General features: G+C 40.1%; 1 protein-coding gene across 6 annotated transcripts in view; it reads left to right on the top strand.

Moving 5' to 3' along the window:
• Nucleotides 1-14,894, top strand: part of lpp (LIM domain containing preferred translocation partner in lipoma) — a 182,218-nt gene that overhangs the window by 113,000 nt on the left and 54,324 nt on the right. The window lies entirely within an intron of this gene.

The following is a 14,894-nucleotide window of genomic DNA, read 5'->3' as shown; positions in this document are numbered from 1 at the left end:
AGAACGGAGCGGTGGATGCCACTGAGACATCTATTCACATCTCAACATGCCCAGCCTTCGCCGATCTCTGGAAAGTAGAGGGCCCTTGAGTTTTCTTTAATTCAAGGATTTTATGCTGGTTCAAAAATCCAAACTGGGCCTCTCAGCCTCGGGGAATAGCTCATCAAGGACTGCGCTTTACCAAATACAAATTAGCTTCAGCATTGCAGCAAGTACATTAAAAATAACTCTAATTATATTTGTTCAAAACAAAGAGTCTACATTTTGCTGGAAAAGCTGGCTTTGGTCCCAGTATGATGCATTATTTAAAACAAAACAAAACCAAAAAAAAAAAAAAAAGATAACAAAAGGTGGCATTTAATAGATTTGTAGGAGTCTCTTTGATTTCAGATAAAAGCAATTTGCTAATTTTGCAGACATAGCTTCTGCTCTTCATGTATATATTTGTCTTGCTTTCCCAAGGATGCAGCGAAGCAAGGTAACACTCCATCGCCAACTCCAACAACCCCCACCTTCTCTGCATGCTTTTAAAAATGTCTGGAAACCCAAAATTCAACACACGAAACCGTTTGCATCATGGAGTCAACGCCATCTTCAGACTATATCCTCTGATCTGTCGCTGAAAAACTAAGCCGAGATCTTCCGAAAGGCCGATTAGAAAGAAAGCCGACTTCACGATCATCGCTCTGCTCGACCCGATGTTGTGACATGTTCATTACCTTCGACAAACGCCGCTTAATCTGCTTGAAAAGCTCGCTCTTCTGTTAATTTGTTGTGGAAATGAGCCAAAAATACAGTCAATTAAGAGGAACTATTTAGCATTTGTCACGATATTTAAAAAAAATTGACCTCCCCCTCTCTTCATGTGAACGGCGGTTTTTGCGTAACAGCTCTGTCAGCTGGGGGATCTGTGACTGTGATTGAAGACTTCATTAAAAGGATCATTTCGCATAATTAGGGGTATTCATAGAAGGTCAGTTTCATTAGAAGTCCAAGATAAACAGCTCGGATTGGAAACCCGTAATCTCTGCACTTTGCTTCACCCCGCGTCGCCCTGAATTGAAGCCTCCACCAAGGTGTGTGTGTGTGTGTGTGTGATGGCTTCATATCCCAACCCACTACGAAGGATGCTCACTTTCACCACTGCTTGATCTCCAGTGCAGTTCTTACAGATTTGCCAGCTAACATACCAATTTCTATGAGTCTCTCTGTCTTTTTGTTTTGTTTTGTGACATTAGAGGAAAGCTAAGCTGGATGGGAACTTTGTGTAACAGCTTCAGCTTGAGTGACGTTTGACAAGGCGAGGATTATTTTGGAACCGCAGACAGTGAAATCCCCTCTGGAAGGTCAACCTTGGCTTCAGCTTTCAAGTGCGTTTCACATTTTTCTGCCCTCCGGTTGTGGCCTCCAAGGTTATCATGGTTGACTGAAACCAGCGGCATAACCACAACTGAAACTGAGAAACCACTTTTGTCAACTGAAATAAATAAAAGCAGTAATTCATGGGGGAAACTAACTGGAATTAAATTGCACATTTATAAAACTAAAACGTACAAGTTATAGACAAAAATATCCTTTGTTTTTGTTTTTGTAACTACTTGCTCGCCTTTCAAAACAAAATAATAATATGAAATAAGGTCCCCCACCCCCACACATGCAGTTTACATCAGCTGTCGGCAAATTACAGTTCTTAACGCTGGTCGGCAAAATGGCGACAGCAAAAGTTGGGATGAAACACCAGAGTCAGCAATTATTGTTGTTGAACAATAATTGCAAACATTTCTGTTAAGTATCCATTACCTTATCAATGTATACATAATCGCAACTCAATATTTTTGACCTTTTTCAATTCTGCACCTAAAAATTTACCAAAGTCTGAAAAAACTAAAACTACTACCATAACTAATAAAAACTAAACTGAAACTAAGCAACATTTAACTAATAACTAATAAAAACTAGCAAACACTCTGAAAACTAATTAAAACGAACTCAATTGTACAAAAAGGGACAATGAAGTAAAACTAAACTATAATGAAAAACCCAGAACTGTTACCGGCTGGGACATGAGAGTGATTGACAACGCTAAGGCCCTCCTCCTTACTCTGATTGGTTGTTTCTGACAGAGCTGAGTATTTCTAAAAATAGCACTGGGAGAAGGCAGAGAGTTTAATTTTTCCACAGATCACCTGTGTCATGTTATACTGCCACAGCATAGTAATAGTTTTAGCAAATATGTAAAACATTTTTTTTCCATACTGTACCTTTAATGTCGTCTCTGCATTCTGTGAAAGCCAGTCACAGAATGCAGAATCTCAAATACAAACAAATTTTGCAGCCCATTACCAGCTGTAGCTGACATTTACTAGAATTTCTTTTAACCACACTCATAATGACAATATCTTACCTTTTTTTTTAGGTTACTAACCTATCAAATGTTTTTACTGATGATTCATAAGAAACTGGATGTTTCACAGCACAACAAAATACAAATTACCGATACGTAAACAGTTTTGTTTAAAGCATTGCACTATTTTCATTCAGTAGAGAAACAAAACCAATGTATCAAGCAAAATTCCATATTTTTTGCAACCTAATGCCAGAAACCTTTAGTCCCATCTCATCAGTCATGTTTTTAATGGTTGATGTTTTGAATTGTGGCATTAGTTGATTTAACTTTATCCTCCCTCACCGTGTGTTCTTTTTTTTATAAAGTCAAAGTGTAGTTTTGTAGTAAACCATAAAGCATTGTAGTTTAGCTTTATGGTTTTCAAGAAACTGTTTGCTATTCTGTTTGCTAAACTTGAACCCTTTGCACTTGTAAGTTGATCGGGGGTGAACCTTTTCCCGTGTGATGTCATCACCTCAGTTGGGCGACCCCACTTACCCTAAACATGAGAGGCATGGCATGGGCAGGCCTTAAAAAAAAAACAACCAAAACATGCAGGCAGACGGAGTGGAGGGTTACCAGCTCCACTCCAGATCACCAGAGAGAGGCTTGTGCGGCTGGCGCAGAGTTGAAATGTGTAACTACAAAGCGGGAGCCCAAGGCTTCAACAAGATCAAGGCATGTTATCTGCAAGTCTGTGATCTTTACCGTGTAGACACACCTTGAAACAAATTGCACTTGTTCTTTGCCAGTTTTACTCAAACAAATCAACCCATCTTTCTTTTTACTTTTTTCACTATTAGAGATTTTCTGTTAAGAAGAAAAACCATTCCCGTCAGATTGGTTTGGTTTTTTCTGTTGTAAATAACCCTCAGTTTAGCTTAATTTCTTCACTGTGCCATCATAGAGAGAGAGCTCCTCTAAATATAATCTTTCTTTTTTATATAGTCTTCTGGACAGAAATTTCCCTCTGGCGGCAGCATTAAAAACCAATAAATACTTTCTGAGAAAACTCTTAAAGCCGTTCTCTATTTTTTACCACGTCAACAAAGTGAGATTAAAAAAAGCTGCCTCAAATTCAAGCGTCTTTCATAAACACATGTATTCATTTGTCGTTCAAATGCCGTTTCACATAAAGGACGCTTTGTCTATTTCTGTCCGGCACTTTCTTTTATGTAGTAACATGCAGTAGCTCTCTGAAAAATCATGCCTGTAGAAAATAAGCCTGTGTGTGGGTGAGTGGCTGGATGTGTTCAGGTAATGAACCTAAGAGTATAATTAGAACATTTTCCAGGCAGTTTCTCGGGGATATTGTCTTGACAGCCCAATTAAAAGCATAAGCGTGATTTTTACCTCTTTTTTTGTTGTTGTTTTAAAGCAAACCAGCTTATGTTAGACAATTAATACTCCAGTTATACCTCAGTGCTCTCTGTCTTTATTTTTTTTTCTGTGCTCCTCCTACACTTCAAGAATATTTTAATATATGCAGAAAAGTCAAAATTTTTACATCCTGTGGAGCTTTCAGTTCAGTTGGACAAGATCTATGTCAAAGATTTTTTTTTTTTGTCCATGTTTCTAACAATACAGTCAACCCACAGGATGACCCAGTATTGAGAAAACACGGCTTAAGTTAACAACCTTTTTATGTTTTCAAAAATGATAAACTGTGTAGTCAGTGTACAATAACCCAGTACTGTGAATTTTATGCTTGTTCAATTTTAAGATGGTGTTTATACTGTAAAATGGACTGAAAATGCTTTCTTTTGTATCTTCACAAATGGAGTGAAAGTTTAATAAATCTTACACTATGTTTCATAGAAACTGTTCAGTTTTAGTAAGAGCCAGGTAATCTTTATGTAGTGTGTGTGGTTTTGATTTTGAACCAGTAATTTTCAATAAAGCCCAGGCACATTAAAATGTGCTGATAAGAAGCTCTGAAGCAAATGTCAACATTAGCATCATTAGCGGCTAACAGTTGGCTAATTGTGGCGTTCTTACAATGCAGATAAAGCTTTTCTATTGTTTTTCTACAGAGTACACACAGTGCTAGTTAGTGTGAGCCGCCTTTGTTAGACGACTCGGCACAAAGCGGACACTGGAGAACTATTTCCTGTCTTACTTCAAAGTAAGAGTGTAAAACTTAGCTACATGGTACGTAGCTGAAGGCGCTCACCATCACATTAGCAGTTTAGAGTTTGTTTCCTAATCGAATTAATATGTCCATAGCAACTTGATGTTAATTTGAGTCAGAGTTGAGATTTCTCAGAAATATTGTGCAGTTTTGGTGTCATGAAGTTTTGTCCTCTTCTACAGGGTGACACATTTTTGAACTTGACTTTTTGAACGCAATAGTTCAGACAATAAAGATGGCAGCCTGTCTGATGACAATGTGTCTGATGTAGCAATTTCTGTTTTTTGGTGTCTCAAATGAAAAGGAGTTGTGTTTTATTTAAATAACTTATTACTATTTACATGAGACAAATGAGAGTGAGATTTTTCTGTAACATGGTGTCTACAGATTTCAGTTTAGCCATGCTAATCTGATGACACCACTGGTTGAGCTATCGCTATACTGGGTTGAACATATTTAAGTATTTGTATCCATTTTCACCATTCCCCTAAATAGTTCTGCTTGTACATTAAGGCTGTGAAAAAACGTAATTACTCAAATCAGACATGAAATTGTGGGATAAGTGGAGTGTGAGCAGAGCTCCGGTAATGCACAATTAAGGGCACCACATAAGGCAGTTCCAGCCTCTCACCCTGCAGCTCATGTTAGTTAAGAACACTAAATCTGTGGCTCATATCAGTTGACTGACTGACCGCCTTGTAATGATGCGGCGCACATTCTCCTGTAGGATCCTCACGAGTTTTTCCTGCTCCGAAGCGGGTCGAGCTCCGCGACAGGGATCAGTTAGGCTCTCCTGGCATTCGGCATGTACGTGGTGCTGTTTAAAATTACTGCTGTGCCACCGACCATGTTGTCAAATCACTCAGTACATGGTGGTGGTCCCCAGTGGATCTGTTTACTGACTGCTTTATAGAGAAAAGGTCACTCTGCTGGACCTGATCCTTGAAGTCTGTAACTCGATGTGGGTCTGTTTATAGGCGCCTTTCTCATAGCAACACATCAGCGGTTGCTTCCATGTTTCAAACAGTTTTGCTGCTCATCAACGGACCTCCAGCGTCAATAGAGTCATTAACGAGAGAGATCGGAGCCAGGAGGGCCAACGCGGAGTTCTGTTACTCAAAGCTTTTAAAGTAGCATTGCTGCAAAACTTTTCCTGTTTAGCAGAAATTAGCACGCATGGAGTAAATTGCTGTCTCTGATGGATTAAGGTTTTAAAAGGATTAGGGTTTTCTCCAAGTTTATGAAGCTAGTACAGATCTACCCCTGCTGTTGATCACTGCTGGTTAGCTACGTGAAACATGATACTAAACTTTACCCTCCCTTTCAAGAAAAGAATTTAACAGTAAATAAATGTTGGAAGCAACAATAGCACATATACGGATGAAATAGTTGTGAAGTTGCTTTGTAACTATTGATTTTATAGTTTCTAGCATATACTAATAAATTCTTAATATCGAGTTTTAATGTCTTATTGAGCGAATTCTAGAAGTATTCAGAAAAGGACTTTTGATGATGGGAAATTAAAATATTTTCTAACATAAAAACCTTATATAAAAAGTATCTTAACAGAGTAGAAACAAGCATGAATCCCTTTAACCTTAGAAGTTTAGTCAAAGTCAGATTTCAGCTTTTGCAGTGTACTCTACACTTTTTACTAGTATTGCAGCACAAATGTTATGAAAATGAAGAATCTGGATTTCCCCGATGCAGTTCAAGAGCAAAGTGACACCACTCACACACAGACGCGCACCCCCACGCACACACAAATCCCTGACTTGTGGGGTCAGTGTGTTGAGCTAAAGTCAGAATTTCTAAGGATCCTTTAACGTCTGACGACAGTAGGAGTGTAAAAGCAGATGAAGTCAGCTGTGTGACAAACTGCAGATCGGTTTCCTCATCAGCCTGTTGATTTCACTCTGGAGGTTCTGAGCTTAATGTCACGTTTGGATCACTCAGCTGCCGATTGGCCGCTTCACTCCTCACCGTGGAGTGTTTTTTCTTTTAGGTGTTTGTCACTCTGCCTGCTCTTAAATAACACCCTCCCTGCCGTCCCGTTCACCTCCTGACCCTGTGAGACAAACAGCACAGCTGCTAAATAACCCACTGGATCGATAGCTGTCATTGCAGCCCAGTGAGCTGGAGCGATCTGAAGTATCCCAGCTGAGTTTGTTCTTGGCTGACCAGCTCTGCTCCTGTGTCTGCAGAGGAGAGAAGCTGACGTTTGTCTCGTTGGGCTACAAAGGTTTTGATTTGAACAAAACTCTTCTAATGAGTGGATTATCACTCATCTCTTTAAATTCCATATGAACTTTTTTGTTGTTGTTTTTAGAAACCTTGACTGCATTTGTAGTTCATGTCTGACATGTGAATACAGTAGACTAAATGAGAAACAAAGTGAGAATAAATGACAAAAAATAAAAGTTTTGAAACCTACGGAAAGCTGATTTACATTAAATTAAATCACACAAGTGGAAGCCACCCATTTAAATAATTGAAACACTACACTTGGCTGCGTTTGCCACTAAAAACATCTTGTGTTCATTTTACAGTGTTCTTTTTAGTGATATTATAATAATTATGTGATTGTTTGTTGCTGTGGTCCCTCTCGGTTTAGTTTTTTTTTTTTTCTGCGGGTGTAGAAGCGGACTTAAGGGTGTTGACTTGTTCTCTCTTCCTTCTCTCTTATCTCCTTGTTTCACTTTAAACCGTCTCTGTCTGTTGCAGCTGAAATAAATTCCAAACAATTTCTACTTAAGTTTCTTATATATATCAAGTGGAGCAACATGGCAAAAGTTGTAATGCTCCACTTGTGAAAGTAAATCTGCTGCGCCACTCAAACGGCTCACAATGCCACACCGTCCGACAGGACGTAAAGAAAACAACAACAAAAAAACAACGGCTTATCTGAATCCCAGTCAAATTTTAAATCCTCCACACAAACATGAGGATTGTTGTGCCACTTTTCTATAAAAGTGATCTGCTGTGTCCCCGAAAAGCAAACTTAAGAAAAGGTCGGTCATGAATTTGTTTGTAATTTATTTAAACAAAATGTGTCCCGTCTTTGTGGCGCTTCACAAATTTTCCCCGCTTGCCACATTAGATCTCGTTAAAACACACGGAAATTTGCCTTTTATAGAGAAACGTGACAAAATCTAGAAAAATGTATCGTTTTAGATGTAGCTTAAAATAAACAGGAATCTTGTGTAAACTGTATTTGACCGCGATAATCCACATCCAGACACATTAACTACTCCGTATGACTAGAAGCAGGCTTCAAACTTGTAAAGCCCCAACCAAACCCATCTTCCTCTGTATGAACAGTGTCCCCTGTTGACTCTTCATGTGCATACACCCCGCCCCCACCCCCTACCACCCCAATCAGAGCAAAGCTCACAAACAAGTCCCCCTGTTGTTTGCGGAGAGTTGCAGAAACTTTCTTCCTCCCTGAGCTCCTCACATCCTCCTCCTGCCCACAAATAGGGGGCTTTTATTCCTCCCCCGGGTTGGAGACTCTGAAACGTGTGCACTTTCTAAACTTCTTCTCTTTTTTTTTTTTCTTCCACATCTCCATCTAATCAAGGAAGCGTCCCCTCTCCCCCCTCTGAGGTGTTTGGCTGTTGGGTCAGACTGTCATCCAGATGATGTTTAGAGGTGCGGAGTGACACGGATAAATCATGGTTTTATTTTGGCGAGGAAGTGAAATTACACAGGAGGTGGACGGCTGCGCGGATCGCAGAAGGGAAGCGCTCGTTGCCAGGACATGGACTTGAGGAGACTGACCCGTGCGGGCCGTCATTATGTCCGCCGCACGGGGCCTTAAATATAGATCCTGGGTTCCCAGATGAGGCCGGAGCCGGACGGAGGCGCGGCTCTCTCGCCCAAAACCAGGAAAACCTGCATCCTGTTTTAATATGGCGTTTGCAGCAGTTCACAGGACTGTAATGGTACACCGAGAGGCGCCAAATAAGTTTTATCTCAGTCCCGGCAATTTGTGCAGTCATTTGTTGTTGTGGTTGTTTTTTCTGGGGGTGTTTTTTCTCCCCAGATTGCTCGTGGCACCCCTCTCTCTTCAACTCTCTCTGATTTTCAAATATCTGTTTGCAGGGGGATGTGTCAGTTCTGAACAGATGACCTAGTTTTTATGCACGCACCATCTTCCATGCGTAGAAAGACCCTTGTACACACGTTCCGTGTCTCGCGAACGCGCCCGGGTCGATCATGCTATGTGATTTCTGTTAACGCCACAGATTTCAGCTTCTGTGGGGAAAAAAAAAACATAAAAACCCGTCAGTTATAGAATCGGTTAATTTTTAATTATCTGCTCTGTACACAGCTGCTCTACGGTTGACTGATATTTTTTTTTTTTTTTTTCTTCAGCACTTAATTGGAGCTGAAACAGCATGACCTATTTTGTTTGGAGAGAATGTATACTTTATCTGCGCCTCCTCAGAACGTGGCCCTGAGCTTAATTTTTGCAGCGCTGTAATGGTTCTCCTCAAAGTGTAATGCAGCGCAGATTACTCATAACCTGTTTAGCATTGCAGGCAAGCAAATTCATCAACTGGATTACATAAAGCCACAAATATATTCAGACCCCCTTTTGTGTGCATTTGCATGAAATGAATCGATAATGCGGCTGATGGAAAAGTGACGGGGCAGCTTTAGCTCGGGAAATTATGCTGTTTAGTTTTGCATCTCAAGTGGCGCACCTGCAATCAGAAGGGCGAGTGGGTTCCCTGTTCGTCTGAAATGTGCCTGGTCAGGCTTCTGACTGAGTCACTGCGCCACTTTTCTGTGAAAGTGATCTGCTGTGTCACCGAAAAGCAAACTTAAACTAAAGGACGCCCGTGAAACTGCAGCAATGGCTCAAGTAAAGCCATTCTCTGTACATTTATGGACCCGGATTTCAGCCTTGTAACCCCCCCCCCAAAGTCGAAGTGAAAAGCATAAATAAATGAGTAGTCATGTCAAAGTAAGATTCATATGCCTTCCAGTAAAAAACATAAAAAATCTGACTTTATTACAAATTATTTACACTTGAAATTCAGCCAGATTTCAAGAATTCTCACAAACATTTCATTCATAACTAAATATATAAATACTGTTATTGATAGATAGTTAATAAATATTCCATAAAATAAGTGTTCCCATGAAATAAAATTAAAAAAAAATATATATATACAGTATATATATATATATATATATATACAGTATATATATACTGCGAATAAATGAACTGCGAATTAAATGTGTAAAAATTTTTAAAAAAAATTTAATAACATGCTGATGGAAGGGTGATGATGTGGGCTTGCTTTGCCACTTTGCAGAATCAAACATGAAGTGAACTGTGTGACGGCTAAAGCTGAGACCACAGTAATGGTGGCATCAGTGGACCGGTGATGCCAGAATTCATTGGAAAGTAATAGAAACGACCTGATTGGACCTTAATGTCATTGTCCAAAGTTTGATGTCAACAAACACCTTTAAAAGGAAGAAACGCATAAAATTTCACCAGTGATGTCAGAAATTGTGAATACTGCAAGTACAAGTCACCAAATCAGAAGCTAACTTCAGCTCCGTATAATACAGAAAGTGTGACTCGCAGATGACAAGCCTAGGCATGCTAGTTGCCAGCCTATCCAATGCTAACGCTAGCCTATCCATGCTAGTGGCCAGAATGAAGCGGGTCACCAGGCATGCTAGTCACTAGCTTCTCTAATGCTAAGGCAAGTGAGTTATTTTCTCATTTCCCAAGCCGGCCACTCACCTCTGGTGGTTGCTCAGTTGCTGAGGCCGGAGTATAAATAATCAGATCTGTAGCTGGCTTTGGAATGGATATAGCCTCATGCGACAGGGAAGTAGCCACTGCTGGGTGCACAATAGCCTTAATTTAGGGCTCGTGCAATTTCACTGTACCGAATACCTCTTCAGTGCTGTTCTACAAGTTCCTAAGAGGAATAATATTGCTGGAATGCTGGACTTACAAAGCGGTGTGCTCGAAATCTCCAGCAATCAGCACAAATGTCCTGAAGTGCTGTGTTTTCTTTAACTTGACATAATGAGTGGTTTTATGTTCCTCATCCAAGTTTCAGTTTCCCCCGAGGAAGGACCAGATGATTGGTGTTTTCGTCCTAATGAAAGGCTCAAATTAAAAGCGGATCGGCCGTTCGGTTGTCGACACACACAGAGACGTGCAGGAAGCGCGCAGAAACTCCCCGGAACGGAGAGTGGGCCCGATCCAGCAATCCTTTCATTGTTGTGGTAAAATGGAGCCGCCTAAGCTCCTGTAATCGCTCGTTTAGTGTTGCTGCAACAAATACGTATTTTTAGACGTTTTCAATCCAATAATAAAGGTCCAATCCCCTCATGAACCCTCACTAATGCAGTGGTCCGTTTGCTTGTTGCTGGGTTTTATTATTACCCCTTAATAGGCCTTATTTGCTTTTTCAGGGCCGTCTGTCCATTTCAGATAATTCCATTGTGATTTGGGGAGACAAAAGGAAGCGGGATGTCAGATTGAGCCGACTGAAGCTTGACTTAAAGCTGCAGCTCCATTGACAGTAAAGAGCATTTTCCATTGTGAAGTCCATCATCATTTAATCTGTGGATAAATATGGCTGCGAGTGATTATTTCTCCCTGAGTTTGTGCTGATGGTGCACGAGAATGTTTAGCCGTTATTAAAGGTAAGGCGGCTGCTTGAGGTTTGAAGTGCAGTTTGGCATTGGTGAGCAGAACAGAGGCACTATGAGGCTGATTGATGGCTGCAGGTATACAGACACAGATTAGGGTTTAGCTGTTGTTCATTGGGACTCTGCTTCCTCTCTTGTTGCTGTCACATTCAGCTTAGTGGGGTTTTTTGTTGGTGTTGTTGTTTATCCAGCTGCTTGATCTCATTGTTGCATCTGGACAAAGAAAAAGAAGAAAAAAATCGACCTAATTAGGAGGGTACAACTTTTAAGTCATCAAAATGTTACTGTCCATCACAATGTAGGCCTTCGTCAGTCAATAAACCTGAGCGAACTGTTTTGAGCATGCATCTTCCATTATTAGACGGCCAAGAAAATCAAGTCAACAAGTAGCAAAGGTTGTTTTAGACCTTTTTCTATCAAAATGGGACACTAGATTATTGGAATTTTGAAAAAGAGTTTACTACCACTGTTTTTTAAATGTTATTTGTTAGTGGCAAGACTCTAAAATGTTTCGTTCTTTCGTCCACATGGAAAAACTTTTTAGGTGCCTGGAAACGATACTTTTTAATACGTGGTATACAAAACAATTCTCATATAGGGTCATTTCTACACATGATGACATATAACCCACCTCTTAACCTACATACACACACCAACGTTTCCATCCATAATCCAAACATTCACGCTCTTTGTCATCTTTGCCTGTTTTTCTTGTGTGTATTTCTTTAGCAGCACTTCTGTTCCACATACAGGCCTACCATTTTGTTTTGGGTTGTTTTGTGTAGTTCATGACCTTTCTGGGAAAATATGAGGTATTTTAGAAATGACACCTTGGTACATTTGGAATAATTATGATTTCTTTTGGACAAGGCCTAAGAGGCACAAGTTAATAGCAACTTCCCATGTTACTGTACCTCCATCCACCCGTTGCAGTTCAGCCGCTACAGACCAACACACACAAACACATGACAACCAACCACGCATGACCATAGTTACTCGTAAGGTCAATTTAGAGAGACCAATTGACCTAACCCATGTCCTCCAAGAACATTTGTTCCTCACGATGAGTTGAAAGGTCTCAACACATAAGGGGGTCTGAATTTAACCCACCAAAATTAGACCCGTGGTCCACATCAGGAAGTAGCTGTGAACCTTTAACAACTATGGGGTAATAAGTAAGGGGTAATAAAGGATTGCCGAGTGAATATGGTACAAACCTCCCCCAAAGAACAAGAATCTTAGTTTTGACCAGGGATGCGCAGAGTGCAGCCCAGGCAGAGGCCATGTGTGGCCCCCCAACAGCAGTTCAAGAATGGTAGAAATTTGGCCCTCCAACAGATGGAGCCGGTGCAGCCGCATGCTGCTGATTTTCACTGAGCCATTTATCTTCAATTTTCTTATTTAGAAAAGGTTCGGTGCAACACAAATACAAAGTATATTTCTTTTGTAAGTCATGTTTTTGTTGTTGTTTTTTTTACTTAAAAACAGACTTAAACACAAATTTGTTGAAAGACGGCACACATTTCAAACAAAGTTCTTGTCATCGTTGCTGGGAATAAAGTCAAAAAACAAATTTCCTGACCTAAAATATAACAAATATAAAACAGTAAAATATAAAACATTTACAAAACTTTATTCAGTAAAACATCTGGGACCCATAATAATTCATTTTCTGAACAAATCAGACTATCATGTTTAGTTAAAATCTTGAATGTAATTTATTGCAGAGCAGTTGAAAAGAATGTCAAAATAAAACAATTTTAGTTGATGCTTAGGAAATGAACATTCACTTTACACTGTCAACTTTAAACAAAACACAGTTATAGCTTAAAGTTTAAAGCAAGGGGAGAAATGTTTTGATGTCACATCCCCATAAAGTTGACTTGTTTGTATAACAACCTCACAGTGAACCACACACACACAGCAGTAACCATGTTTTCACCTTTGAGGGTAATACTGTTCAAAAGTTTGCCCAAAAGATCAGTATCTTTTTCACTTCTAAAAGAAACCAACAACTTTTAATGACTCCAGGATGGTTTTGTTCATGTTTGCCATGTAAAAAAGGAGAATACCCACGTTTAAAGGTCTTAAATAAGTTAGCAACAGTCATGATAGTGATCATTTAAATATATTTGTGAGAATTAAGGATTTGTGCCTTTATATTATTTATAGACTCCCAGTGAACTGAACATGGATGGCTTTATTGCTTCTAATGACTGCCAAAGTCAAGATCACTGCTTATGTTATAATGGCCGCCGTGTTTCTGTCATCTGCTCACCTCACAGGAGCACAATACCAATGTTCTGTTCAGGGTCTGGACGCTGCTGACCTTGATTGAAGAAAATTAATAGATGCTGGTTATCCCATTGACTTCCTTGAGACATGATGTTTTTCTCATGTCACATGCTTACATAGTGAGTCATCACTTACTAAAACACTTGTCCGGACTGTCCAGACCTACAGTTTATTATGTACAACTGAGTCATACTCCAATCACCTTGCATATGGTCCCCATGTTTGCCTGCTCTGACCCCCCCTGCCTACAAGTGCTGATGTTAGTGGCCTGAACCTCTTGCTCAGACCTACTACTTCCCAAAGCGATGACCTCACGTAAAGAAACCTTCCTTTTAAATGAACGGCAGTTTTTACAAAGAAAACTATCGTGTGTGAAAAGGTAAAATTGTCTTTTTGGCTCTTAAACTAGCAATTCTTTTTCATTGTAGCCTAAAGAGAGACACTTTGGGGGCCAGGAGGATTGCAGCAAGGTTGAGTCAGAAAATCCAGGATCAAAACTCCAAACAAAGGATATTGCTGTAGACACAGAGTGCTGTTTTCAACTAAAGGTAGAAGAAGAATCATAGTCGGGATCTATCACAGTTCCTTTTGTCTCTATTGGCCCCTGTTACATCTTGACAAGTTATAACTATTACTGGGATGGGCATGTTTTTCTTCCCCCATCTCCCATCACAGCCGGTGTTTTAATGGGCAACGGGCAGCAAGTTTAGTCCTGGATGTGGATCAGAGATGTTTTGAATCATCATCAAACACAGAAACTAAGTAGGCAGGGCCGTGCAGAGACATTTGGAGGGGCAAGTGCTCAGAGTTAAAAGGGGCACATAGGGCAAGATCTTGAAGGGGCAGTATTGTGTGGTTTCCTGCCACATACAATCATTTTAAAGCACAATGAAGTAACTATGTTACCTTCAGTTGTTATAAAAATGCTGTATTTATTAAATATGACTTAAAATAAATTTTATTTTGTAATTTACCACCTTGAAATTGGGCTTCTGTCTCTTTAAGAAGCTCCTGTTCTTTCTGACGCTCCGCCTCCAGGAAGCCAACACAACATTAACTTTTAACCCTTTATTGTTTTACCAGCGTTGTACCGAGAAGTAGCTGAATAATGAGCTCTGCAGATGCTCAGTTCCATCAGATGTTTGCTAATTGCTGCTGGCTAGTCTGAAGGAGCTGAGTGTGGGAGTCTTGGGTGAGTGCTGCTCTGTGAGCCGGACGTTTGGAAGCTTGAAAACTGCAGCTCTGAGGTTGCGGAGCTGGGTTTGCCCAGTCATTTTGCACAGCTGAATGGTTGCCAAGGGAGATGAAAGGATTTCTCAAACATGCTTGAAAGAATCAAAGCAACACTTTTAGATGAGGGAATAAAATTATAGCATGATGTAAAGCTAAAAG

Source organism: Xiphophorus hellerii, chromosome 9 (assembly GCF_003331165.1).
Source record: "Xiphophorus hellerii strain 12219 chromosome 9, Xiphophorus_hellerii-4.1, whole genome shotgun sequence".
In the NCBI taxonomy this organism is placed as follows: Eukaryota; Metazoa; Chordata; class Actinopteri; order Cyprinodontiformes; family Poeciliidae; genus Xiphophorus; species Xiphophorus hellerii.
Note: the sequence above shows the minus strand (reverse complement) of the source record. Positions and strands in the feature narration are given on the sequence as shown.